At 38.0% G+C, this 26340-nt stretch overlaps 1 protein-coding gene across 1 annotated transcript in view; it reads left to right on the forward strand.

Moving 5' to 3' along the window:
• Positions 1–26340, forward strand: part of ANO10 (anoctamin 10) — a 223663-nt gene that overhangs the window by 59961 nt on the left and 137362 nt on the right. The window lies entirely within an intron of this gene.

The raw sequence follows: 26340 nt of genomic DNA on the forward strand, positions 1-26340 counted from the left end.
TAATGGAAAGATGTGAGGTTTGAGGCTGTGCATTTCTGGTTGTGCAGATATGAAAAAGTCACCATGGTGCAGACAGGAAAGTAACATTTCCAGTCATTGTACTGACTTGTCCAATGCTGAGCAGATAAATCCTATTTGAAATAGAATTCTGTAGATTTAATATATTTTTAGTCTCTTCTAGGGATCGTAATTTCTACTTAAGCAAATAACTCATAAGAAATGCTTTTTGATTAACAGATTAAATCTTAGTAACAGGTGTGGAATTGTGAAACTCTAAAACACCAAAATGTATAACAGGAAGGCTTGTAATTTCACATACAAAGTACAAGTAGTCTGTGTACTTTCTAGGTTTTCATTTTGTTTATCATGTTTCTGAATGTTGCTTACTATAACATTTGGAAAATTTAGCACTGATCAATGGCAAATGGAAGAATTTGCAGGAATTTTTTATTGCTAGTGATTATTATTGTCAGGAATATTGTGACCTTACATTTTTAGATACTTTTAAAATAGAACAGTTGTGGAAATTATTAAAGCAGAATTTATAGGATTATACAGTTCTTAAAGCCTGAGGACTGAGGGCTGGCTAGAAATGGAATTGGTACATTTCCAGTAGTGGCTGAAGAAATAGATTGTGCTTTGCTGTATTTACTCTTTCTGTGTATTTAATAGGAATCTGTGTTCATGATAGCTGCTATATGCAGAATTTACATTTTGGAGAATGATTTTAGACAGCAGTGAGTAGGAGGGAAAGGGAATGGCTCTAGCAGATAAAAGTAGGTCTGTTTTGAATTTTGAGAGTTGAATAGGATTTTGGAGAGCTATTTGCAAGACTGATTTCTCACCTGCGTGAGAGATCAAAACAGGTACCTTGGGCAGGGGATGGCCAGCTGCCCAGGCTCATAGTGTACCTTCTTGTTCTAGAATATGGCCCTTAACTTTGTGGATCTGGGAACTTGTCTTTGCCAATACATCCAGAGTTAACTAGGCTTTGGGGACTGACTTATACTTAAAACTAATGAGACTCACACAGGATTGACCAGAGTGCCAGGCAGTTAATTTGCCATAAGGAGATCTTTTCCAATGATTGTAACAGCTGGTGTTAAAGTGGAATTGGTTTATCAGATTTCTTGGTAAATTGAGAACCACAGCAAGAGGATTAAGTCTTGAGAGATAGGGAAAACCTGAAAACCATCCCTTATCCCAAATTGAGCAGAGTTCTGCTGTAAGCCAGATCTGGGTGTTGCATTGCCAGCTTCTGAGCAATTCTGGGTGTGTTCACTGCCTACCTCTTGACTTTGCCTTTACTTCCTCTAAATTTCTGGCTGGTCCAGTGTTCTGTATATTCCCATTGCTACTGCTTTCTTTCGTATTTGGTGAAGTCTCAACATCAGATACCCAGGGCCTGGCTCTGCTTACTTAATTTGACCTTTGCACTTATCAAGTCCTTTCTTTGGGCCTAGGTAGCACACTTCTGTTCCTTAGGTCTCTGTTCAGATGTCACTGGGCTCGCAGCCTTTTCTGATCCTCCCATCTCCGCTGTATCTCTTCTGTTAGTCTCACATGAAGTCTTTGATTGTTCTCAATCATGGGGATTATCCCACTTACACAGCCTTGCATTCACTGGTAGGCAGGTTTATATAAGGTCTATTTCTCCTGTACATTGTCAGCTTCAGAAGAGCAGGGACAGTGTCTGCTTCCCAACTGGTAAATCAGCTTCCTAGCTAGAATATTAACTGAAATATGGTAGGTACACATTTCAGTGTTGACATGAACGTGGAATTAATAGATTAAACTATTAGATAGGAAAATGAGCATTTCTTTTTTATTTAAAAAGGAAAAATGGATATTTCTATTTTTATGATAAATTTATAGTCAAAATTATATGACTATATTTGTGTATAACATTTTCTAAGTTCTACTTATAGAACACAAAGTCACAAGTGCTCATTTTTAAAAATTCCTTAATTAAATTGTACTCAGTCATTATTCAGAACTGCTATGTATATGACACTGAATCTGGTGCTAAGGAAAGATAAAGCTGTCTTCTTATTTTTGTCCTCAAGAACTCCACTTCTTTTTTCTTTTTTTTTAAATACAAACCCTTGTGTCCAGGGCTGACTTTCAATAGATCGCAGCGAGGGAGCTGCTCTGCTACGTATGAAACCCCGACCCAGAAGCAGGTGGTCTACGAATGGTTTAGCACCAGGTTCCCCACGAATGTGCGTTGCGTGACGGGCGAGGGGGCGGCCCCCTTTCTGGCCGCGCCCCATTTCCCGGGTCGAGGGGCTCCGCACTGGACCCCGTCCCCGACACAAGGCGGCACACGCTGCGCCACGCGGCCCGCAGGCGGGGACGGCTGGGGACCCGCTATCCAAGGCCAACCGAGGCTCTGCTGCGCTGCCGTATCGTTCTGCCCGGGCGGGATTCTGGTTTAGAGGCGTTCAGACATAATCCCACAGATGGTAGCTTCGCCCCATTGGCTCCTCAGCCAAGCACGAGAACTCCACTTCTCAATGTAGCTGAGATGTGCATGCGCATGCACACACATACCCACATACGTATATGGTGAAATACATCTACTAGAGATGCAGCTAGGAAACGACATGCCAATGAATGGTCTGTGGTAACACGGAAGAGGATAATCATGAATAGCATCCCAAGACAGGAGACCCTTTGCTGTTTTTATCTTCTTCCTTTGGTGAAGCCTGGGGCCTCCTATGGCATATTTCGGGAAGGCTTGGATGTGAGTTAATCTGATTTCCCAGAGTAGTTTAAAAGGCAGTTTCTTCCATGCTAGTAGAGACTTCTCACTCTGAATTGTGAGTGTAATCTACTCTTAGGATATAAGTTAGGGATACCTTTGGTGGGAGACCAAAGCACAGCCACAGGCTGATTTAGAGTCAGTCATGACATAGAGGAAAGGTATTTTTCAGCATAAAATTAATCCACATAGGCCAGAATGTCAGCAATGTTTTAGGCTGTTTCATTACTGGCTAGACTTATACCTCTAAACAAGAAGAATTTCCTTTGGTTACCAAGATTAAATCCTTACAAGATAAAAGTGATCATTTTGGTGTGTATTGGGTATTTATTTATTTATTTATTTAGTATTGGGTTTTTAAAATAAGAATAACCCATTAAAATGTTATCAATATTTATTAATATAGAGATCATTACTAAAATTGAGGTCTCCCAGAGTTAAGTCAAAGGGTGGCAGGGCGTGAGGAAGTTGTAACTAAATGTATACTGCTCTTTTCATTTTTTTTTATTGTGATAAAGTGAACACAACATAAATTTACCATTGTAAACTCTTTAAAAATTTTTAACTGGGGTAAAAAACACATAATATGAAACTTACCCTCTTAACCACTTTTTTTTCTTAACCATTTTTTGAGGAAATACCATTTTCCATAGCAACTGCTTCATTTCACATTCCCATCAGCAATGCACAAGTGTTCCAATTTCTCTACATCCTTGTCAACACTTTTTTTTTTTAAAATTATCATTATCCTGATGGGTTTAAGGTAGTATCTCACCATAGTTTTGATTCCCCTGATAATCAGTGATGTTGTGCATGTTTTCATGTGCTTTTGACCATATGTATATCTTTTTTGGATATCTGTTCAAGTTCTTTTTTTTAATAATAAATTTATTTTTTATTGGTGTTCAATTTGTCAACATACAGAATAACACCCAGTGCTCATCCTGTCAAGTGCCCCCCAGTGCCCGTCACCCATTCACCCCCACCCCTCTGTTCAAGTTCTTTGCCTATTTTTTAGTTGTGCTGTTTGTTTTTTAGTTGTTGATTTGTAGAGAAGTTCTTTATATATTCTGGATATCAATCCCTTTTTAAATATGTGACTTGCAGATATTTTCTCCCATTCTGTGGGTTACCTTTTTACTCTGTTGATACTACCCCTTGATGAACAGAAGTCCATTTTTTCTACTGTGTTTCTTTTTTTTTTTTTTTTTGCCTGTCTTTGGTGTCATATGCAAGAAACCATTGCCAAATCCAATGTCATGAAGCTTTTGCCATATGTTTTCTTCCAGGAGTTTTAGTTTTAGGCCTTATGTTTAGGTATTTGATCCATTTTAAGTTAATGTTTGTATACAATGTAAGATAATGGTCCAAACTCATTCTTTTGCATGTGGATATCCAGTATTCCTGGCATCATGTTGAAAAGGCTTTCCTTTCTCCAGTGAATGGTGTTGGCAGCCTTGTTGTAAATCATTTGACCATGTATGTGAGGGTTTATTTCTATGCTCTTTATTCAGTTCCATTGGTTTGTATGTCTGTCTTTTTTTAAGCATTTTATTGATGTGTGATTGATATACAAAAAGCTGTACATATTTATTGTATACAACTTGATGAATTTGGTGATGTGTACATCTGTCTTTATGCCAGTTACCACACTGCTTTTATTACTATAACTTTGTAGTAAGTTCAAATCAGGAAGTGTAAGACTCTCAACTTTGTTCTTTTTCAAGGCTGTAAAAGATTGTTTGGGCTATTTGGGTGTGTGCTGGTTTTAATGTGCTTATAGTAATCGAAGTTATTTACTGACTTTTTAAAAACTAATGATCAAGAGCTGGTTTGTTTGCACAGATTGGTGTTAAAATAAGCCTTCCCTTCCTACCACAGTAGTATATTTGAATATTTATTTGTTTTTATTTTATTGACTTTTTTCCTGATGAGAGGACCCCACTTTTGTTTTCTAAGTTGAAAATTTTGTGTGTTAGAACAAAATCTAGCTCAGGGGAAGTGTTGGAAGTAACCAAAAAATTAGTAAGTTAGCTAGTTTTATTCTAGTGTTGCTAAGACCTGAGCTGAATGCCATCTGGTCTTGTAATGAATCCAAAAAATAGAAGGTTTAATATAAATTAAAAAGTATATTTTTTTGGTTTATTACCATGCAAGTTTATAAATCATACTGAAATTCTAATTCAGAATGTTACAGAAAGTTCATTAAAACCATCCATGAGTTTAACAAGTTTCTAATTATAAGATTTTTCCTTTTGATCTGTAGAGAAGGAAGTAAAATCTATTTCACAAAAGGAAGTAAAATCTTAAAATTATATTTAATTTTGTTTTTTTTCCCCAAAAATCAAGATAGGTATTAGTATTAATTATTGAGTTTTAAAAGATGTTTTGCCTGTAGGACATTAAATTAACAGCATGCTGTACTTAACATATATTCATTCTTGGCCCCTAAAAGAGTAGAAATTTCACTAATTCAAAACCTAAGAAATAAGCCATAAATATATATAAAGTAAATTCTTGTGTAGATTTTTGACATCTTGATGGAAACAGCAATTTAAGATATTTTAGTTATTTTCTATAAATTAAGTAACATCTAAAATATATTTATATGATTAAAATTTGTTGACAAAAGAAACTTAGAAAGTGTAACAAATTTACAAAATTGGTGTTGAGAGTATTCTCATAATTTAAATTGTGGATAAAGTTTTTCTGGTTCACACTTTTAAAGCCAGGAAACTTTAATTTGTATTTAATTTTTGATTTTTTTTTAAGCTTGACACAGTGCAGCATAAAATCCTTCAAAAGGCAAAAATGATAGGTATTGTATGCTGTTAAGCGCAGTATCCTTGTCACAACTCTTGTGTATTTACTGCCATCTAGTGTTATCTTTAAAAACTAAGGACACTTGAACACTACTTTTATTGGTAAAATGTTACCAAAAATTTGTTATGGGCTAATCAAAAAGAATAGCCTACCAATGTATGAAACTATGTGAAAATTCCATTTTCTAGGTTAAAAATAGCCAAATAATGATGGTGTTACAGTTCACCAGAGGATTAAATCAATATCCAATTATTTTCTTTTAAATAATAATGATTATTCTCACTTTTCAGGCAAATTTAATTTCCTTCTTGGGTGTAATTTCAAAGAAAAGTGACTACTGTTTTTTGTTTTGTTTGTAGGTCACTACTTTAAATGAGGAATTACACAAAGAACTCCAATTCCTAAAAAATAGAAATGACCTAAATTCTCCAAATATTATATGTTTGATAATCATTTATTTTAGTATTATATGCATTCACAGCTCTTTTAATTCTCAATGTGGCAAGATGCACCCATCATACTTTCTGAATATGAACAATTCATCTACTAAATGCTACTTTTTTCCTTAGGTGAAAGCAAATAAACTATTCACTCCAGAAGTTCTGCATTTCTAATGTTCAGATCCTATTGCCCAGCAAATCAGTTTGTAGCATGCATGTTTAATGGGTAGTTTTAAAAATAACACTTCATTGCAGTTTACTTAAAAAAAAAAAAGAAAAAGGAAGTTACAGGATTTTCTTTTTTTTCTAGAGCTACTTAGAATTGATACTCATCTGCTTATAATGACTAAGAAGTCTTCTGAGAATGGACAAAGCCCTTTGGGTTCTTTTATGCCCTGGCTCACAGGGTTTCTCTATTTTTAAATTTATTTATTTTTGAGAGAGAGAGAGAGAGAGAGAGAGAGCGAGAATCTAAAGCAGGCTCCACCCTGAGTGAGGAGCCCAATGCAGGGCTTGATCCCAGGACTCTTAATCATGACCTGAGCCGAAATAAAAAGTTGGATGCTTAAACTGACTAAGCCACCCAGGTGCCCCTATTTTTCCATTTTTAAAAAATGGTTTCAGACTTGAAGAAAAATTATAAGCATAATATAGATAATTCCTATATTTATTTTTTACTTATTAGGATTCACTCATTTTGAACATTTTGCCACATGAGTGTTCTCTCTCCTCTCAGTTGATTTATATTTACATCCATGTGTATGAATACATATGGGTGCTTCAGAGTATGGAGATTATGTATTTCTCCTGCCCCTTTGTGCACCGTGGCCCTGGGCCAGTCACCTCATCTTGTAGGTCTGTTTCCTTGACTGCAGATTGAGACCAGTGCAGCTTCTTTTGCAGGGATGCTCTGAGGAGTAGAAATGACACATGTGTTCCTGATCACAAGGGTCTGGCCTTGTGCAGACACTTAATAAATGCAGGTCTTGTCATCACTCTTAGAAAAAAAGATGTAGAAAAAGTCATGCATGTGAAATTCCAGACATAGAGCTGGGCATTTGGCAGAGGCCCAGGATGGAGAGCTGCAGTTCTAACTGGCTCAGCAGTGGCAGAGTGAAGTTACTCTTGTTTCTATTGTCGTTGTCATTATTTATTAAGTAGGCAGTGTTGCAGCATGGAAGTAGCTTGGCGTATCAGAGGTCAGAGGTAGCTAAATTAGTACCTCAGCTTTTCATCTCTGTGTTCTTTGGTTTGCTTAGATGTAAAACGAGGGCATTGGTAATGTACCCTGGAAGAGATGGATGCCAGGTCTGACATGCAGGAAGAAGGGAAAAAGTAGTAACAGTGAACAGTGACACCATTGTTAGTGGGTTAATATTTTAGCAGCTAGCTCGTATGTGTCCTTCATCTCATAGATACCTCTTCTTCTGCTTTGTGTGCCCCTCCCGCTCCCCCACTGTGTAACACTGAATTGATTTTGTTTGTGCTGCAGTTTCTCGATTATATGTTAGTCTCCATCTCATGTTTCCATCCTGTGACAACTCCACTGTTCTTCTCTTCCCAATCTTCTTGCTCCCACACCTCAGTCCAGCCCTCCTTCCCTTCCATCACCTCACCAAGTCTTCCTGATTCTGACTTTGTATCTGTTGAGTCTCTTCCTTGTGACCATTTCCCAACTAGACTTTTTATTTATTTTTATTTTTATTTGATTTATTTGACAGCACAGGCAGGGGGAGCAGTAGGCAGAGGGGGAAGCAAGCTCCCTGCTGAGCCAGGAGCCCAATGCAGGGCTCAATCTCAGGACCCTGTGATCATGACCTGAACCAAGGGCAGATGCTCGACCAACTGAGCCACCCAGGTGCCCCCTCATCTAGAATTAAAAAAAAAAGCAACTTTATAAACATAATTCATGTATTATACACTCCCCTCTTTGAAAATGTACATTCCGCAGTTCTCACCTAGACTTTGACAGCCACCAGGTAAGTGGGTCCTTACCAGCCTTGTGGCTTTATGCTTTCTCTCATCTGCTCCATGCTCTCTACTTCTGGAGTGGTTATTCCAAAACAAAATTCTGATTCTGTTTCTCCTCTGCTGTGGTCCTTAACACGAATCTCCATGGCTTACAGAAGAAATGCCTAGGTTGGATATCAGAGTCTTTACAATGTCCCTTCCCCTTGCCTTGCCTGCTGTCTCATTTCACACTTGTACATCCCAGAGCCCTTCCTGCAAGTTACTTTTAGCATGTATTGAAACTGTAGGGCACTGATGCATCTCTTCTAGCAGACCGCACCTCCTGAGAGCATTGGCGAGGACAGGCGTGCAGTAAATATTCAACAGCTGGCAAGTGTCCACTGAGTCCCTTTCACTCTTTGTCTCCAAGCAATTTTTTTTAATAAATTAATTTTTATTGGTGTTCAATTTACCAACATACAGAAAAACACCCAGTGCTCATCCCGTCAAGTGTCCCCCTCAGTGCCCGTCACCCATTCCCCCCCACCCCCCGCCCTCCTCCCCTTCTACCACCCCTAGTTCATTTCCCAGAGTTAGGAGTCTTTATGTTCTGTCTCCCTTCCTGATATTTCCCACACATTTCTTCTCCCTTCCCTTATATTCCCTTTCACTATTATTTATATTCCCCAAATGAATGAGAACATACACTGTCCTTTTCCGATTGACTTACTTCACTCAGCATTATACCCTCCACTTCCATCCGTGTTGAAGCAAATGGTTGTCTCCAAGCAATTAAACAATTACTTGTTAAATGTTTGTTAATGAATAAGTATAGTCAAGTATGGTTGTTTTTTTCCCAGTGAATAAGTATAGTCAAGTATGGTTGTTTTTTTCCCAGTGAATATATATACACTATACATATGCTATATATATATGTATATATATACATATACACACATATGCTATACATATACATATGCTATACATATACATATACATATATATATATATTTCCCAGTATACACACATGCACACACATGCACACACATACAGTTAGTGGGAATTATTCAAGAATTAATTTCAATTCTATAATTAAAGACTGATGTATTTTTGATGTACGTCAACAAAACCCTTAGGTAAAACCTTAAAATTCTAAGAAAAAGGGAGCTCAACTAGGCATTAGACACGGTAGTTAAGAAAATGGCCTTTGGTCTCAAATCCTGACCCCACCATTGACAAGCTCTCTGTCTTTGATGAGTTAATATCTACAATTATGAGGATTAAATGAGTAGATACATATGGCATGCTTACTACAGTGCCTGGCAAGATTAAGTGTTCAGTATCTGATAGTTGTGACTGTTGTTTCAGGAGAAGAATCTCTTCTCATATAAGTCTCTACCTAATTGAAAGGTCCAACTAAACTCTGAGATTTCAATTAAAAACCTTGATTAGGAAGAAACCCACAACCAACTATTCATCTGGTACCACATCCCAGCATAGGAGTGTGTGTTGGGCTCTTAGGAAGGTTTTTGGATTAGGGTACTTGTGAATAGAGCTCTTGAACTGGGTTTTTCCTTACTCCTTTTGTTTCCTTTATTTCCATGATAATCATGGTAATTTTCTGGTCTTTCTATACGTTGTTGCCCTCTTCAGTTTTTATCTAAGTGAAACACTGCTTTGTGTTCTTTTAATGGTGTGGAAGTAATTGAAGACAATCAGGGCAAATTCTTTCATTGAATGCGTATTTATTGTGTGCTTAAACTATGCCAGATATTACTAAGATACAGCTTTGGCTTTAGCAGTGCTAACAACAGAATCCTCCAGGAGATGGATCATAGTGCAATAGGAGGCCTGCTTTCTGACCTCCCCAGGTGGCCCAGCTCTCCCCTACCCTCCCAACAGTGCCTGGGCTGGTGTAGGCACTCCCAGCCGGCTTCACAGAAGCCAGAGTGAACATGTCTGCTCACCGAGATAAATATCACCAAGAAGCATTTTGTTTCCAAAACTATGTATGGCATTCTTGTTCCTGTCATTGGCATAATTTAATTAAATGGAATGAAAACTGATGAAATGTGTGTGCTAAAACAGAGAGAGCCATCATTTCTATGAAAACCTTTGGAAAGACTCCATAAAGACAAATTACTATCAGATTGGATAAAGATGAGGCAATTATAAAAGAGTAGGGACAAATCATAAAAATACAGACAGCTTCCATGTGCTGTTTTCACCTTTGCTCTACATGTGTCTTTAAGTCTTCATTCTTCTTTAAAGAAAACAGTCCTGAGAATCTTCAGCATTGTTTCATGGGTGTTATTTCCATAAGGAAGACTGAGAATCATCATTGATCCTACTCAAAGGAAAATCTTTGCAAATAAATGTACATTTAAATGTTTGCTAAAACATGAAAGATATGCATTTTTATGATTCCTCATTTTAGCTCCTTTGTTGATTAACTGGTCTCAGGTATGGCACCTTTATCAATGATCTGTCCTTGAGGGGTGTGCACTTAGGGGCTTGGTCTATGAGTTTGTCAGTTAGTGGGAAACATGTTTTGTTGAAGAACCCAGGGTCCTCCAAATTGATGGTTAGTACATAAACGATTTAAATATGACTTGATTGACATTAACCTTGCAAATTATTTTGTATTCTCTTAAGATATTACAATGGTTAACCTAACTTGAGTATTGTCCTAGGAGGTTTAGTAAAGGCAAGCCTCACACTTCTAAAAGAGATCACACTGTACTTAGAATGGAGTTGTTTTCAGAAAACAATTTGTACAGGGATTAAGAATTAGAAAACTCAATAGTTTCTCTGTACTCTTAAGTCACAATTTCAATCTCTAGCTACATTATTTTCTTTAAGTGAAATCACAGACCATCATCTATATCCATATTCAAATGTGGACCACTCCAATTCCAAAGACAAATAGAATGACTTGGGTTATTTAATAAGTCTTAGAGAACTGTTATTCTGCCTACTCTCCGTGGATGTTCTCAGGGCCTTCAGCCAACTACCTGCTCCCTGTAATATGTCCTGTGCTCCCCACTCTCACATACAGACCTTCCAAGTTCATTGGCCTCCTGTAGGATTTACCTCCTAACCTCCTCCTTTTGTGACAGTGATCTTCTTTTTCAGATACATAAATGAGTTGCCTCCAAACTTGCCTCCTTTCTCCCTTTTTCTATTTTATTCTTTTGGGGAATGATATGATAAGAAAGCATTTTGGTTTTATTTTTTTTCCCCCAGGGTGAGTAGTTTTGCTTCAGAAAATGGAAGGAGACTTTAAGAACATATGACTACCCGTGTTTGTTGTATTGGATAGAGTGTTGAGAAGTCCTTAGTCCACGGGGAATATGTTAGGGAGGCCTTGTGTGGCTGGGGACTCCTCTGGAGGAAAAGTGAGATGTTGGGGCCATTCCAGAGGCAGGTGTGAGCCTGGGAATGGTGAAATCTGAGAACATCCATATGGGTTTCTTAGGGAGAGTGAAGAGCATCAATTGGAGGATGATGGATAAGGTGTAGGGAAACTGATGGAGGGCCCAGAGCTCATGGTGAAAAGTTTACATTTCATTTCATTCCAAATGGTCTCTTCTGACATGCCAAGGGCCAAACTGCAGGAATCGTTTCCTCTCACTAATGTAACTCTTCTTGGCCAATCCAGGGACATAAAAGCCAATAGGTTGGACACTGAATCTGTCACATCTCCCATTATGAGATTGAGCTTCCAGCCCTCTCATTAATCTAGGGAGAAGCCCCCACCCCACCCTCCCAAAAAAATCTAGGGAGAAGCCCTATGGGTGATTTGGGGGTTTGTCTCTGTGAAGCCTGGCCCCGTGCTTGTAGACAACATGGCTGTCCTCCACACTGTCCCACACCCTCCTCTACCTCAGTGGCTTCCTACTCTTTCTACATCAGTCCAGACCACTATGGTCTACCCAGCCTTCTTTCCATTGTTCAGTCCATCTGGCCTTTTCGGTTTCTGCTATCCTGTGGGCCAGGTTCCAGTTCTGTGTGCCTGTGTCCTTAGATAATTTCTTTGCTGAAATATAAAACCTCCAGGGTAATTGGTCTTTAGGTTATCCTTCATGCTTTCACATAACTTGTTTTATTTCCATTTAAGATGCTATTTCTGAGTTTCTAGGCTATGCTGGGAATGCAGAGAAGATAAATTGCACTCCTGCTCTCTAAGAAGGCTTGGACCCGTGGGAGAGCGTTTCAGTACTCATTTTTGATGTCTGTCTTCTTGTTTTTTTTCCCTCAATTAAAATAGTGCCTTTAAATTCATATTTATCAACTGTTTAATAACCTGTTTCCTTTGGGAAATTCTTCCCACATTGATGATACCCCAAGCCCAAAATGTTGTGGTAGTACTCTAGGTCAGATCCCACTTTAAGAAATACTTAACTGTTTTTTGCATTGGAATTTTGTTTCAAAAATTGGATCAGGCTTGAATTATCACTTTCTCTGCATCCTAGGCATTGATACATTAATTGGATTGGGTGAAATGGTGTCACTTTGACAAGTCATAATTTTCTGATTGTATTGTTATAATTTTTTGTTTTGTTGTCACTTCTGTTTTCCATCTGCCTCACCTTAAGTCTGTAGCTTAAAAGCTTCAGAGGGGCTTTAGTTTCTTTTATAATCCCACAAGGTGCCATGTGGCAAACACTGGATTAAATTAGAAGCCAGGAGAGTTATAGATTCCCAGGTGCTTATAAATGCAAGATGTTAATATTAGCACTGTCATTTCTTCCTAATTAATACAATGTGTTCCCAATCCCCTTTTCTTATGTTACTAAAAATTGACTATTTCCAAAGAGGTTAAGAACTATGAAAGGAAAAGATTTTGAATGTTGTAGGAAAACTTCTTATATACTTTAGGTAAAAAAAAAAAAACAACCCTTATCTTGCAACTGAAGCAATAGAACTGCCATGTTTTACACACATATGTGTATGTATATATGTATGTATAAGTGTTCGTGTGTGTGTTATATGATATGCCTAATAGCCTGTAGATCAAGTTTCTCCTCTAGCACTTTGAGCATAAGGTGGAAGATGAGCTGCAGAATGTAAAGCTGTGATTATCCCTGTGCTGCTGTCAGGGGACCCCAGTTATAACCATTTCTACAAGCACATGGAAGGTTGTAGTGCTTCCACTTCAGGTTCATTGTAGCACAGCATGGAGAAACTAATTGGCACCATCTGTGCAAATGGCTAAGTCTGTAATGTGGTCACTGTGCACAAAGAATTCAGGTTGGGGAAGTATTTCACAGCAAAAAAAGTAGTGGGATGGAGCAGAAAGAATACAGTTGGTTGATATGGTTCTTTCTTCTTATGGTTGCTCTTATACAACAGATCACTATAAAAGAGCAGCTCTGTGGTAGCTCAACAGTATCCTTCCACTGAACCTTTAGGAAGGACATATGAGCAAGACTATGGATAGTACTCATTGCATTGTCTTCTCTTTGCTGTTATATTTGTCATGTGCATCCATTCTAAATTTTGGATATTTAAATTTACTGAGGTCGGTTGCCAGGGATTGGGAATAAGGTGTGTCTACAAGGGTATAGCTCAAGGACATTCTTTGGAATGATGGGATTGTTCTGTATCCTGATTATGATGATGGGTTCATACTTCAGTGCATTTGTAAAATCTGAGAGCTTCCTGAGTGATTTTTACTCTGTGTAAATTTAAAAATAAATTTTAAAATGTATAAAACTTTATTGAAAAACATGTTTTGGAAAATCCTTTGCGTGTGGCTCAGGGTATGTTTGTAAGATAAAATAAGTGATTCTGTTTTAAAGATTTTATTCATTTATTTATTTGACAGAGAGCAAACAAGAGAGAGAGGGAGAGAAAGCGTGCACAAGCAGGAGGAAGGGGCACAGGGAGAAGGAGAAGCAGACTTCCCGCTGAGCAGGGAGCCTGCCCTGGGGCCCAGTCCCAGGAGATCTTGACCTGATCCAAAGACAGACAACCAACTGAGCCACTCAGGTGCTCCAGTGACTTTTTCCCCCAAAACTAATTGAGAATGGAACAGCCTAATACCAATTAACCTAAAGTTTGATTTTGTATATCGTGTCTTTTTTCAAACTCCAAATAAGATTTTATAATAGAATTCTTAGAGTCTGCTAAAAGGAATATGTTAGGAGGCATAGGTGTCTTTTCCATTTCTTAATCTCTCATAACTCCTATCCACAGTAAAGAAACTACTCATCCAGAGTACCGTTTTGCTGATGAGAAATTGAGGTGAGCCATAGTTTCAGACATTTGAGAATTCACTGGTCAAGTGTAAGAACAAAAATGATCCATTGTTTTATATTTTGTTTTCAGAATGTGGGCCGTGTACATAAATACATAAATGCTTATAATTGTATGGAAAGTAATATGCTGGGGCACCTGGGTGACTCAGTGGTTGAGCATCTGCCTTCAGCTCAGGTCCTGGGATCGAGTTCCACATCGGGCTCCCTGTGAGGAGTCTACTTCTCCCTCTACCTATGTCTCTGCTTCTCTCTCTATGTCTCTCATGAATAAATAAATAAAATCTTTAAAAAAAAGAAAGTAATATGCTATTGCTGTTAAGCCTTTCAAACACACAAGGTACTCTTCATATGTGCTTTTAGAACCATCAGGGCGTGCGGACAGGCCAGAGTTCAGTCTCACACTGGGAGCGATCAATAATTCCAGTGTTCCAATGAGGGAGGGATTGAGGTTGATATCCATTAGTGGGGTCATTAAAAACCATAAGTTTGTATTTGATAATTTTTTTAAAGATTTTATTTATGAATGAGAGACAGAGAGGGGGAGAGAGAGAGAGAGAGAGAGAGTGAGAGCGAGCAAGCGGGAGAGGGAAAAGCAGGCTCCATGCAGGGAGCCCAGTGTGGGACTCGATCCCGGGTCCCCAGGATCAGGCCCTGGGCTGAAGGCAGCACTAAACTGCTGAGCCACCCAGGCTGCCCTATTTGATAATTTTTAAGTAAAGAATTTCAAATTAAAAGAAACATTTTAAACAATTTGGAACATTTACTCATGAGTTTGACTTTTATGAGGAATGTTTCAGTAGTCCTAAACCAAGAAACTACATAGGGCTTAACCTAAAGAATTTTTTTTAAAAATATAAAAGACTAAATAGTATGGAACTGTGATCCGATTGGAAGTTGATTTATCAATTGGGTAACAAATACTTGAGTACTTATTTTGTAGTTTTTTGCTTTAAAATAAGGGTCAGTGACCTTTGAAAATGAGCATGCTAAGCTCTGTTTATTCATTCCTTTGGAAGAAAGAGGTTAATAATCTAAAGTCTTGAGAAAGGTCTTATCTGAAACCCTGAACAACTGATACAGTTATTAAGTCATGTGTTAGCTGATATTAATGGAATTTGAACTTTCAGGATATTTTTTCCCCGTTGTTTTGGTCAGCATGTCACTAAACCTTGCTGTCAGTGGTTGGTACTCATCATAGTTCATGGTGCTGCTCTAAGTATGGCTTACTCTCTGCTTGCTGCTCTGTGAACTGTTAGTACTTTGCAGAAAGAGAGGAGTTCATATTAAAATGTAAATCACCTGCTTCCTTCATAGCAAATGTCTAGGTATGGAAGACAGTGTCAGGTGAGCTCTAAGTATGCTTCGTGACACTTGATGTGCATTCTGGCACAAGTTTTTCTTTCCCCAAGGACTGGTAAATAGTATTCTGACCTGTGGTATTGAGGTGAATACTTTATGTCTGCATTCCAAGAAAGTTGTTGGATTTGAATGTTGGATTTCCTGCTACTGAGCAGTTAGTCCTGCACTGTGGCTGTCCATGTTTCCACATGGACACTGGGATAGTGCATGGGGAGGAGGCCTGTCCTGCCAGGAGCTGCCTCCACCCTTCTTTGCCTCTGTACTTTGGATCCTTGTCTGGGTCAACAGATGGTGCCCTCTAGAGGCTGCTCTTGACCTTCACTGTTGCCGCAGCTGTGCTATCCTCCTGAGCACACCCTCATGCACAGGTGAAGAGTTCTGAAAACAGTAGACTGTATTCAGTGGGGCACTTCAGTTAGTGGGAGAAAGAGCTGGCTGCAAGCATTCCTTCTCAACTCTTCTTTTTGCTTTATACATGTAACTTCCAAGCAAGTTATTGGAGAAGCTGTTCTCTCCTATATGTGTGTGTGTGTGTGTGTGTGTGTGTGTGTGTGTGTGTACACACACACACACATACATCTCTTTGTAAGGACAATGATAGCCTCCATCATCTTCCCTGTGGCTTGCTATTTGATGGTATCATTTGATACAGTTGCATTTTTGTTGTCAGCTGACAGCATGGAAACTATAAAGGTACTTACTTACAGAAATAATGATCTTTACATAAATGCTTTAATTTATTCTTTGAATAGTATTGCATTTTCATTGTTCAAACTTGAAAGGTTCAAAAACACAGAGATAAAATCCCTCTACCTCTATCTCCCAGTCAACAAATTCTCGTTTGTGGGGACAGTCATGGTGTTAGAATCCTTATGTATGCTTCCTGGAGTGTTTAATGTGCAGATAAACAAATATATAGGAGAATTTAGTGAATTCATTTTACATCTAATTGTTTAGTACAAATAATGCTGTTGGGAATTTAAAAAAATTATGTAAAATTTTTTTTATGTCCTATGTAAGGATGACCTCTGATGCTGTTGAGCTTTAGAATTTATGACTTGAATATTTTTTATTTTTTATTTTTTTAAAGATTTTATTTTATTTATTCATGAGCGGCACAGAGAGAGAGGCAGAGACACAGGCAGATGGAGAAGCAGGGAGCCCGATGTGGGACTCGATCCCAGGTCTCCAGGATCACACCCCTGGCCAAAGGCAGCACTAAACCGCTGGGCCACCGGGGCTGCCCTGAATGATATTTTACAATGCAGTTTTCACCTTTCCAGAATAATAGAAGTTCTTACATGATGAGTAGATAGATGATGGGTTGAAGGATAATGAATGACTGGTGTGCTTGTAATTTTAGGCTTGGATCTCTTTCACCTACAGGTTAGGAAAAGCAAAAGCTGTTTATTAATAACTAATATTTTGTCCTGCTTGTTGTCAAGGATAGTACCAAGATTGGGTTGGGGCCAGAGCAAAGGAGCAGCCTATTTGAGTATTTGTCATAATTTTTTAATAAGAGTGAATTCTTTAAAACTGCTTCTTTTTTTTTTTTTTTTTTAAACTTTTTTTTTTATTTTTTTATTTATTTATGATAGTCACAGAGAGAGAGAGAGAGGCAGAGACACAGGCAGAGGGAGAAGCAGGCTCCATGCACCGGGAGCCCGACGTGGGATTCAATCCCGGGTCTCCAGGATCACGCCCTGGGCCAAAGGCAGGCGCCAAACCGCTGCGCCACCCAGGGATCCCTTTAAAACTGCTTCTAAGGCCAGAGCTTGTTTAAACAGATAATTGTGCAACTCTGGGAAGAGAATCTGTTGTAGCAGTGTCATTCAGCAAAAATGCCCTCAGTTGGGGAGTTTTTGAAGTTACCTTTTTAAAAAACTAAGCTTCATAAAATTTAAATAAATGTGAAATAGACCTTATTCCTTGATCTGAAATTCTACTTGATGTAATTTATCCTCGTGAGAGAGAAATTTGGGATGGAGTGGTTTAGGCCAATGATGCAGTTCTCTGGATGAACCTTCAGCTTTCAGCTCGTTTCTCACATTCATTTGCTACTGCATTTCTCTGTCTCCCTAGCCCTCCACAACCCTCGGCTTTGTTCTCCTTGCTACTTGCCACCGCCATCCTCTGAAATGTATCACCACCTCTTTTCTGATGATAGCTCCTACTTCAGGCTTCTTTCTTGTTGGAGTTTTCTCTGACTGCTTCCTTGAGGTCTGGAGCTGTGTGTGTCCTGCACTAGGACCACTGGAGTGTTACTGAGCCCCTTCTGGATGTGAGCCCTGGACTTGGAATAGAGTCTACAAAGGCAGAGAGAGAAGGAGTCAGCTATCTGGTGTGTAACAGGAACAGCTAAATCCCTAATCGGAGAATGTCTTTGGAACAGAGCAGGCATATTATGTCAATTCTTGCTAGGACTGAAAAAGGAACTGAGCTTCCATAAATCTTACCCTATCACTGTGTCTTTGAATCTTTGAGTCAGTGATCCTTGGATGTTTTGGAGATATTGTTTTGGTTGTTCTGTTTTACTCTTTCATGGGAAAAAGCATTAAAATAAAGTGAATTAAATTAATTTTGTTTTGAGTGACTATAAAGACATGGCATGAGGGACTCTGGGGGAGATGGAACTATTCAGTACTCCCAATATGCTAGTGGCCATGCAAATCTATGTATTTGTTAAAATTCATGAGACTCTACACAAAACCCCTCAACTTTATTGTATGATACAAAATTTAAAAACAAAATAAGTTTAAGAATTACAGGTAGTCCTGCAAGTAGAGATATATCTGTGGATGTCATTAGGGAATCACTATTATACTAGATGAACTGTCATTTGACCCCATTACAAATATTGGGATTTCCAAGAACCTAGTCAGATTATTTCCCAGCATGTCTACTTCTCCCACCTTATGCACACCTGCATGCATTTTCATATTTAGTATAAGATCAGGTTTAAATTGAATGAGGATAGCAAGTCAGGTGTTTTTTTTCCTAAATCCTTAAGAATTTTGAGCCATTTTGTATGGGAAGTTTGAGCAAAGGCATTTGCAGTTGTGAAAGCATCAGTTACTATAGCCTCTTTATTTAGAGAGAGGGAATCCTCATTCCTTTGACTATCAGACGTTTAGTCTCCTCCTTGCATTATTAATATTGCTATGGAAATTATTAAGTCTTTAATCCCGGCTGCCTGTGATTCTGCTCTTCTTCTTGTTGGCAAGATACAGTTGATGTCACACATGGAGCTGTGAGATGAATTGATAGGGTACTAGTTGATAGTTGAGGACATATCCATGGTGACTTTCAGTGATAAGGATCTCTAGTGGGCAAGACATGACTGGACTTAATGACAATGCTGTCAGCTCTTTGATTATGTTTTTAATTACCACTAAACCACAGAATTGTGAGGTCACACGTTGTAGAAGGTTTTTATTTCCAGACCCACTATTAGTATTTTAAAGCAATTATGAAGCAGAAATATAATACAGTAACTTCATTTCATATGTTAAAATATTAATGCAAGAAAAAACTCTGCCATAGAGATCAGAAAGAAAAATCATTTTTTAAGATATTTATTTATTTGAGAGACAGAGTGCATACGGATGGGTGGAGGGATGGAGAGGGAGAGAGAGGGACAGCAGACTGTTCACTGAGCAAAGCCCAACGTGGGACTGGATCCCAGGATCTCAATATTATGACCTGAGCTGAAGTCAAGAGCAGACGCTTAATTGACTAAGCTGGGTGCCCTGGAGAGATGGTATTTTTATGAATCATGAGAGGCCCTTATTACCCTCCTTCTTGTAAAACAGTTTGAGAAAACTAGAATAACCTACAAATCTTAATATTAAAATGAGGTAGATCCTGGTGAATTCTATGGGCAAAGAATAAGGTAGGATTCATAATTTTAAAGGAGGTTAAAAATATTTCTCCAAAATAAAATGGAGTTTGCATTTCAAATATATGTTGATTCTTGAGAATCTGTCATTTTGCTGTGTCTTCAAAATAGTTGAATATTTCTTAAACAACACGTGAATGCAGTCAAAAGTTAGAACACCTGTACTTGTGACCTTAGACTAATTTTTTTTTTTTTGTCTTCTTGCCTGGAGTTTATTAACAGTATTGTACATACATGTTTTACTTAAGAGAATATTCAGATTTTCCTTTTTAGATCTATACATGCCTTTTAAGTTTGAGACTTTTTCTGTGACCTGACACAGGATCAGACTTTTAAATGTTCTATGTGTGCTTGAGAAGAAAATAGACCCTTTATTATACTCATGTAATGTTATCAGTGTCTATATCTGTTTCTCTGTAAGCTCCACCATAGGAAACGTATTGTTTAGATCTCCTAAATTATTACTTTTTGTCCACTCGTCTTGATTTAAGAGTGATATCAAAGTCTCCTATTTGGATGCCTGGGTGGCTCAGTGGGTTAAGTATTTGCCTTTGGTTCAGGTTATGATCTCAGGGTCCTAGGATCGAGCCCTGCTTTGGGCTCTCTGCTTGGCAGGGAGTCTGCTTCTCCTTCTCCCTCTGCCTCACTCTCCCACTCATGAGCTCCCTCTGTCTCTCTCTCTCTCTGTTTCTCTCCCCTTCACAAATAAAAATTTTTTTTAAGAAAATAAAATCTCCTGTTAAATACTGTGCTCCTGTTATAAAACATCTGTTGTAGCTTCTGGTTTATGAATGTAATTGCTATGTTACTTATTTTGATTTTGAATTGTGACTTTAACATGATAAAAATATTTCTTTGTCATGTTTAGTGTTTTTGGACTTAAATTTTACTGTTTGATATTAGAATTATGTACCCTCCTTTCCATTTTTCTTTTTTTCTCTAGTATGCCCTTATTTTTAGCTTTCCTGAATCACTTTCATTGAGATGTGTCTCTTGTCCAGAGCATAGGATTTAGTTTTCTTTTGGAAGATAGTTTGAAATATTTTACTTTTAATTGATGTATTAAGCCCATTTGCATTAATTGAGATGCCATTGTGTTTGGTCTTAACTTTGTTATGTTATTTTATGGCATGATGTTATATTTACTGTGCTTCTTTCTTTATGTGGTGTATACTCTCTTTTTGTGGGGAGGTATTCAGGTAGAGTTGTTTTGTACCTTTATAGTTATAACTCCTATAATGTCCTTAGTTATTTTCCCTTTATTTAGATTTCTACTACTAGATTTGTCAGTTTTTAAAATTTATTTATTTTTATGTCTTAAAGAATTTATTTATTTATTCATGAGAGACCCAAAGAGCGAGAGGCAGACACATAGGCAGAGGGAGAAGCAGGCTCCACGCAGGGAGCATGATGCGGGACTCGATCCCAGGATCCTGGGGTTATGCCCTGAGCCAAACGCAGATGCTCAGCCACTGAGCCACCCAGGTGTCCCAGGTTTGTCAGTTTTAAAAAACATATTTTGATTATGTGTTATCTGTTTGACAATTAATATATTTCCTTTCTCCTCCTAATATTTCAGTTGTATTATTTCTACTTTGTCAAAATATTCAGCGTTTGTTTGTATCTTTTTTAGTCCTAGGAGACAGATCTCCCTGGTGTTTGCCATCAGTCACTCTGCCAAAGTTCCCCTAACACTCACCTCTTTTGTCATGAAACTTGTTCTCTTGTACACTGCTTCTCCAACAGTAATGGGCATATTAATCATTTGGACTTCTTGGGTAACACCTAGATTCTCATCCCTTATATACTCCTCAATGATGCCAGTGAACCCTACTTTGAGTAGCAAAAGTTTCCTCAAGAAGAATTTTTAAGTTCTTGAATATTTAAGAGTATTATTCTATGACATTACTATTTGAAGGACAACTTAGCTTTATAAAAAATATTTTGTTTCAGTTTTCTTAAAATTTCTTGAAAATGTTACTGCAATGTTGTCTTTGTTTATTCCTGTCAGACTTTGATGTCAGCCTGACTTTTTTCTTTTTGTGAGTGAGTCGGATGTTTTACTTTGAGGGCCAGGGGTCTATTATTACTTTTTAAATTTATCTTTAAAATGTAATAGTTTTATAGGTAGGTATATGTCTCAGGGTTGACTGGTTCAAACCACAGATTCACAGTGGGCCCTTTTATTTTTGGAACATTTTCTTGAATTATATTCAATGTTAATTACATTCTCTTGTTTTTCTTCAGGGTCTTCAGTTGTATGTGTGTTGGAACTTCTTTTCCTGTCTTCTATATTGATCATTTTATTTCACTTTGACATCTCTATTTTATTTTTGCCATCTTGACTTTTTAGTCCTTTCTTTCAGGTCCGTTGTTTTCATTTCCACCTATTCTCCGTTGGCTACTTTGTGGTTTATTCTTCACTTCTAAGATGATTTTTTTCTTTTTCTTTGATTCTTTGCTGGATTGTCACTCTCATTTCACATCTTCCTGTTTATTGGTTTGTTTGATATTTCTGTTCTGAGTTTTTAGATTTCTTACTTGGAGGTTTTCTTTTGCATTTGTAAATGCTTACTTAATATCATTCAATTCAGGTTTGATTCTTGAGTTACAATTTTTGTCTGGTTTCTGTTTTTCTTTATTGGTTTTTTGATCATTTTTATTTTGTTGGTTAGCAAACCCCAAACCTGAAACCCCTTGATTTTCAATGTCTGTCTTATTCTAGTACCTCTATTCAGACGTTATTGCTGTTTTTTCTGATCATTTTGAAATGAATGACTTCCCTGGACTAGCTTTAGTAGCTCAAGCTGGCAGCAGCTCCCCTAGCTCCATGGTTCACGGTGCTCCCTTCCTCTGGTATAGCAAGAATGTTGTATCTTTGTTTTTCTTTTTCTTTGGCTGAGCATTTTTTTTTATTGAAGTACAATTGACATATTAGTTTCAGATATACAGCATAATGATTCAATGTTGTGTATATTGGAAATGATCATCACAATGAGTCTAGTTAACTTCCAACACCATATAGTTATAAAAATCTTTTTGTCATGATGAGAGCTTTTAAGATTTATTCTCTTAACAGCATTCACATATTCAATACACTATTAACTATAGTTAATCCTGTGCTGATTGTTACATTCCCTTGACTTATTTATTTTATAACTGAAAGTTTGTACCTTTTGATGCCCTCACCCATTTACAGGGACACTGAAGTTGCTTCCATATCTCAGCTGTTGGAAGTAATGCTGGATGCATATGTTTTTTCAAACTAGTGTTTTCCTTTGCTTCAAATATATACCGAGAAGTAGAATTGCAGAATCCTATGGCAGTTCTATTTTTAACTTTTTGAGGAACCTCCATATTGTTTTCCACAGTGGCTGCACCAATTAACATTCACACCGACAGTGCACAAGTGTTCCCTCTTCTCCACATCCTTGCCCACACTTGTCATTTCTTGTCTCTAATAGTAGTCATTCGAACTAGTGTGAGGTAACATCTCACTGTGGTTTTGATGTGCAAAAAAAAAGACTGTTTTCTTTAAGGAGTACTTTCTTTGTGGTGAGAAGTGTGAGTGTTGCTGTGGTTTGTGCAGGACCATAATTTCTACCTTTAACTTTCTTCTTTTCCATAATCACCAGCCTTCATAAAACACCCGATCCTTCTGTGTAGTTCTTCCCCCCAGAAATGGTGCCTTCCTATGACTACAGACTCTGGTTCTATTCATTTTTAAGCTCTGTCCTTTTGATTTTCCAGGAATCTCTGATCCACCTATGCCAGCCCTGTTTTCTGTAGTTTCTCACAGTGGAAATTTCTTTTTCTGTTAGTGATTATATTTGTTGTCCAACATCCTAGAACTCTATTTCCCTCTCTACTTTTCTTTCAAAGTTTCTGACTTGACTCCCCACATAGATATGGGCTCTAGAACTGGTGTTCTTGGATCTGGGTGTTGACTTCCCTGTTTTCATGTAACCTGAAGTTCATGGCATTCCCTATCTCCTAGTTATGTTGTAGTCATAAATAATGGATACCTTCATTTGTTCTCTCCTGATTGATCTGTTTTGTTTGAGGATGTATTGAGAGATTTGGATTTAGGTGGCTTCATTAACTTACAAAAACCAGAATTCTGTAGTAGTATTTTTATATCTGGAAAAATGGAGTTTATTTTGGTATTTTCAGATAGTTTTAATATATGATAATAATTTATGAACTAAAGAAGAATACTTCATTTTCTGTTTAGCTTATACCATATTTTATATTACTGGCATATCATTATGCTTATTCTAATTTATACCTAGTTCACTACAAAATCCATTCTTGTCAACATAATAGTAAACTTCTAATATATTACCTATAGTGGGTGTGCTGGGCATGTTGTAATATTTTAATTAGATAAGAGGCATTTTGAAATTCAGTGTTTGTGAATATACAACCAGTGAACAAGATATCAGCTTTTCCCAGAAACTCATTACACAAAAATCTGTGATTTAAATCCTTTGTAACTGCTCTACACCACTAAAAAGCAGTATAGTGTGTGTGTGTCTGTTAACATTTATTGTATGTGCCAGTTGAAGTCAGTTAATTTTGAAATTATTTTAGACCCTAGGAGAATTTTAAGGGACCTCTACTGTTACTTCTTAAAGTAGAGCTGAAATAGAATGCTATATTTTGAAATATTTATAGGATATTTTAAGGGAATATTAAAATATTTTAAGGAACTTGTTATTAAAGTATAGCATACATAGAGATACTGATTATGGATGTCAAGCTAAGTGAAGTCTCAAGAAGTGAACGTATTCATAAGACATAGAACATTGTACCAGAAGCCGCTTCTTGCCCTTCCAATCAGTGCCAACCAAAACTAACCATTTTTTTGACTTCTTTTGCCACTTCGTTTTGCCTCTTTTTAAATTTTGTATAGATTGTATCATACACTATGCTCTCTCCATATATTTTTTCAGTGATCTCAGTCTGTTGATTTTTTTCCCCAACTGTGGTGCTTTTGAAACAGTTTTTTTCCTCTGACTTGTTAATTAATCATTTAGTATTGCTGTGTCGGTTTGCATGCTGACACTTCCTCATGGCTGGTAGTGAGCTGCAGTACTACACAGATGCACTGTTTCTAGCATTATAAAAGTGATCATAAATATTACATCTCTAAGTCCAGTGAGGAAATTCTCAAAAATAATGGCTAATTAGAGAGATTAATAAAATATGGATATATCTAAAGATGTGGTGACAGAACAGGACAATTAGTCTGTTGCTAATTCTGAAAGTGAGTCTAAAATGAGAAAGATAATTCTGCCGTCCATATGTTAGTCATACCCTAGACTAAAGAGATAAGTTGGCAGTCTTTTTTAAGCTTCCTCATTTTCATCATTTGATTGGTTTTTAGTTCCCTCAATGTGCTGATTTCAATGACTTTTTTACTTAATACTTTCTAAGTATATTATGTGATTATGCTGGAGTACATTGAATGTTGTCATTTGAAAATAGAAATGATCACTCTGTTGCAAAACAAACAAATAAATCCAAAGCAGAGAGATGATACTGGCACATTATAACAGCAGCAGCTCCTTGGATTTGGTTAAAATGGTTCCCAGAAAACCTGAGGTTTGAGGTAACGTGTCTCCATTAGATTCCTCATAAATTGCTAGCATTTTGATATTGAAAACAGAAGAAGAGTTTGCCGTGGAGAAGAGCAAATTTGGAAATTGGGCCTCTGCTGGTCCTCACTGCATCTGCCTTTCCACCCCCACCCCACCCCCACTCTTATTTATTTTAGGAACTGAGGAAGAGGAGTGAGAGAGACAAAGCATCTTTCTCTGCTTAATAATTCTACTCCCTTATGTTGCTTTCTCCTTGCTGATGTAGCCAGAGTGTTCTGTGGTGTTGGAGAAGGGAAGTACGTTCACCTCTGCCCCAACAGATATTGGGGACTGACTGCACCTCCTCCTGGGCCCTGAGCAGAAGCAGGCTTGGTCCCTGGCATCTTGGAGCTTTGTCTAGCATGAACACAGAACACCAAGCAGTCACACACAGACACAGAAAATGGCTGGAGTGTATAGAAGAACTCAGCCTCCTCGAAAGTCAGAGAGGAGGTATTTTTGAGGAGGAGTGACCACAGTCATGGAGCCTGGAGCGAGGGGCTCGGGACAGGACACTGTGAGCAGAGAGGAAGGTGGTCCTGCTGAAGGAGCGTGGAGTCTCCAGGGCAAATTCTCCTTAAAAGCCTTCAGGCTGTCTACCATTTTCAAGGTTGAAATCCAGGTTTAGTTTTGCAGTCCATTTGTGAAATCCTGCAGCTCTTCCCCACTGCTCTCCTCCCCACACTTAATAATACCCAGCTCCTTGATGGTACTCCAAAGGACTGAGCTCTTGCTTTCTTAGTATTTTAAGTGTACTGCTTCCTCTGCTGAGAACCCTTGTCAGGGTTCTTAGCTTAAACCCTGTCAGCAAACCCTTGTCAGGCATGCTTAGCTTAAATTTCTAATTTGCAAATTGGTTTGCCTAAAGACATGGTCCAGTGAGCATGAGTCATTCTTTTTGATCTTTGAGCATCAAAACCCCCTTTTATGTCTACGGAATCTCTGACTTTGTAAGGCAGAGTCCACCCTCAGTATCCCAGAAGCAGGCAGTGCCAGGGTGCTGCCTTCCTAGCCTCCCTTGCTTCTGGGGTGTGGACATGGGGACATGGTCTATATTCAGACAGTTATAACCTTGCCACTCCAAATTTGAACTGGAAGCTAGTGGTCAGAGGAAGGAAGCAATGTACAGAATTCACTTTGGTGAGGGATACTCTGGCAGTGGCTGTGGTCAGGGGTGTGAGGTCTCTGTTTTACAGCTGTG

The sequence above is a fragment of the Vulpes lagopus genome, chromosome 19 (assembly GCF_018345385.1).
Source record: "Vulpes lagopus strain Blue_001 chromosome 19, ASM1834538v1, whole genome shotgun sequence".
NCBI classification, from domain to species: Eukaryota; Metazoa; Chordata; class Mammalia; order Carnivora; family Canidae; genus Vulpes; species Vulpes lagopus.